Below are 3,287 nucleotides of genomic sequence, written 5' to 3' on the forward strand. Positions count from 1 at the left end.
GGGGGGGTACATCGCGCTGAGCCGCGGGCGCTGCTAGGCCGAGCCGGGCGCCCCCCGATGTACTGCACGCCAGCACGGCTCGAGCCCGAGCGCCCAGAACGCGTCCCAAGAGGACGGGCGAAAATATGTTGCGTCGTGGAAGTGTAAGATACATTTTTAACAAGCCCTTTCCGATGGAGAGTATGAAGTAGCAGCTGCTGGGGTCGTGCTGGTGGCGGGCAGAGCCCACGCGTGCGGCCCAGACCCGGCCCCGCACCGCCCCGCTTCGCTCTCCTCCGCCCCGTTAGGCCCCGCCACGCCCTGTCACGCTGTGCCCTTGGGGATGCGCGGGACACGGGACGTCCCCTCCAATTAAAACTTGCATTAGAGGGCCTCGCTGGGGCTCCGTGCCGGCTCGGTCGCGCAGCCCTCCTGGCAGCCCCGCCAAACCCCGCAACTTATGCAGGTGACTCGTTTACTAGTTTGCACTATCCACGCTTGCACGAAATGCTCTCTCGTGTAAACCGCATAGGCATAATAGTTGTTTTCTCCTTATTTTGCTTTCCGATCTACGTCCGCACTGTGGAAAGTCCTTGGATTGCCTTGTCATCAGACCTAATAGACTGCAATCTACAAAGCATTCGGAGCGTCTTAACGAAAATTTCTTTGCAATTGCTAAAGTAAATGAATGCTTTATATCCTACGAGCCCCTCAATACATAAAAGCTCCTAAGCGTTCGCAAAGCGCGTCAGCAGGGCTAGAAACGTGTGTTTTAAGAGTTGAGCGAAAGTGCGGGATCATACTGGTAGTATTTTGGTATTTTGAGCATTGGATAGCCTCCGTACTGCAGGTTATTGCAGGTTACTCCAGGTTACTTGCGGGTTCACTGGAAAAACAAAGGCACTAAACAACACCTTTCCAGGGGCACTAAAGTCAAGGGCGCAGTTTAGTCTTTCCTGGGGCACTAATGTTTCGTGCCTTTCCAAAGGCACGAAACTTTAGTACCTTTGAAAAGGCACTAAACTTTGTTAGTGCCTTCTAAAGGTAGGGGTTCGCTCTCTTGTTTTTCCAGTGTTACTGCATCATTTTGCTACATTCCCCAAATGTTTATCTCTGTCTATATGGCGGTTCCGTCAGAGAGAGTGAGGGGGGGGGGGGGGGGGCCCGGGGGGGGGGGGGGGGGGGGGCACCGACGGTCGGGCGGAGGAGGATGCCGTTTCTAACGAGAAGTTCATTAGCGAGGTGGGCGGCCATCTCCTGTGCCTCGTGCCTGTCCCGCCGCTACGCAGGGACACCTCATGAAATATTTGAGCTTAAGGTCGAATTATCCCTGAGCCTCTTTCTCCAATTGAACCCAGCCGTCCATTACCATGATTGCCATGGCGACAACTGGATCATCACTTTAGTTTGCCGTCGCTGTTCGACATTGGACTTTGGCGCAGACAGCGCCCCTTCAACTTCCCCGGGTCCTATTTCAAAGCGTTTCCCGCATAGCCACACTGTCTCGAACTCCCGCGCGCACGCACGGTTTTGACAATTTCCCAGTTTGTTCCGGCCTTGGAGTGACAATCATTTCATTTGCTCTCGGCTCGGGATCTCGGGCGCCCATGGGCAGGGCTCGGCGGGGCCGTTACAAACCAATCAGCATTTTGGAGATGAAACGGATTAAGACGCGATTACGCGGGGACGGCCCGCGTAATTGATGGAGGTTAGGTTCAACAGCCGGCCGAAGGGGAGAAGAGGGGTAGGGAGAGAGAGAGAGAGAGGAGAGGGAGAGGGAGAGGAGGAGGAGAGAGAAAGACAGGGAGGAGCGAGAGGGAGAGAAGGGGGGAGAGAGGAGAGGGAGAGAGCGACAAAGCGAGAAAGAGCAAGAGAGGGACAGTGAGGGGGAGTGAGATGGACAAGCGAGAGAGGAGAGAAGGAGGGACGGGACGGAGGGAGGAACGGAGAGAGAGAGAGAGAGAGAGAGAGAGAGATGGTGGCGGAGACGGCTGGACCGCAGGCTGGCGCCACCTAGCGGCACCCACTCGAGCTACGGTAGGCCCCGGGGGGTCGGAGAGGCGCCACGAGGCGGTGCGTTATGCGGGAGCGAGCCCGTCTGTCCCCCGCTCCACCCCCGCACTCACCCCCACACTTACCCCCACACTCACCCCCACCCACACTCACCCCCGACTCCGGTCCTCTTTCTCTCGTCGTCAAGCTGGTGTGAAAGACTGAAGCATAGCTAGTGCCCTTTTGATGGAGTGTCGTAACAGATTGGCAGTGCCATTTGTGGCGTAACAACTGGAAGTCTTACCCCCTAGCAAAAACATGAAAAGAAGTTGAAACGGGAGAAAATGATCACACTTCGTTTCTTTTGGGCGTCGTTTGGGTATGGTGCTTTCCTCGCCATTCCGCGACCTTGTTTGGGACCTCCGGGAACAGCATCCGCACGTCATCTCTAATTTATAGATGAACTCCGGGGCGGTCCCTCGCTGGGGGGAACATAATTAATGGACGGTCCCCGGGTCCCAGCGGGACGGCGGGGCGAAAGGGTTCCGCCTGAAAGTGACCGCCAGGAGGAGGGGGCGCGGGGGCGCGCATCTGGACGACGCTCCGCACCACTACATATGATGGGGTTGCGGGGCAGGGAGTGGGTTATATCCAAGTTATATCCATCCACCTTTTATCCCCTCACTACAGTTCACTCACTCACTCACTCACTCACTCACTCACTCACTCACTCACTCACTCACCCACCCACCCACTCACTCACTCACTCACTCACTCACTCACTCACTCACTGGCTCACTCACTCACTCGCTCGCTCTCTGGGGAGGCCTATGGATGGGCTGTCACGACGTTCATGCATGACCCTGCCCTCCCGCCCTAGCCGATCTCTCCGGGGTCCCCGTGACGCCGTGCGTGAACACTACTGGCGGCTCGCGTGACGGGCCCAGTTTGGTAGTGACGCATGGTGGGGAGCGGCGGGGCGCGGCAGCAGGGCGGGGTGCTCTAATTTCTCCACCTCCTCCTCCTCCTTCGCCTCGAGCGCCACCGCAACCAATTTGGCACAATTGGACGATTGGAGAGCAAGTAATCCTTGTGGGCGTCGGGGGTTTACCCACACGGCGCTTGGTCTGTCTGTGTGTGCGTGGGTGTGTGTTGGTTCTGTGAAGTGTGAGGAAGCGGCACGGCACTGGTGGGTGCTGAGTGGATGGCATGAGAGTTATTGGAGCTGGAATGAAACAGCGGAGCAGAGGCCGTTTGCACTGGCAGGGCGCATAAGCGTGAGGGAGACAGTGCGACTGCGCCCTCCGCCCCCACCC

At 57.5% G+C, this 3,287-nt stretch overlaps 1 protein-coding gene across 3 annotated transcripts in view; it reads left to right on the forward strand.

Moving 5' to 3' along the window:
* LOC113206069 (phosphatase and actin regulator 4) overlaps positions 1-3,287 on the forward strand; it is a 148,517-nt gene that overhangs the window by 97,800 nt on the left and 47,430 nt on the right. The window lies entirely within an intron of this gene.

Source organism: Frankliniella occidentalis, unplaced genomic scaffold (genome assembly GCF_000697945.3).
Source record: "Frankliniella occidentalis isolate FOCC.00 unplaced genomic scaffold, Focc_3.1 Scaffold44, whole genome shotgun sequence".
NCBI classification, from domain to species: Eukaryota; Metazoa; Arthropoda; class Insecta; order Thysanoptera; family Thripidae; genus Frankliniella; species Frankliniella occidentalis.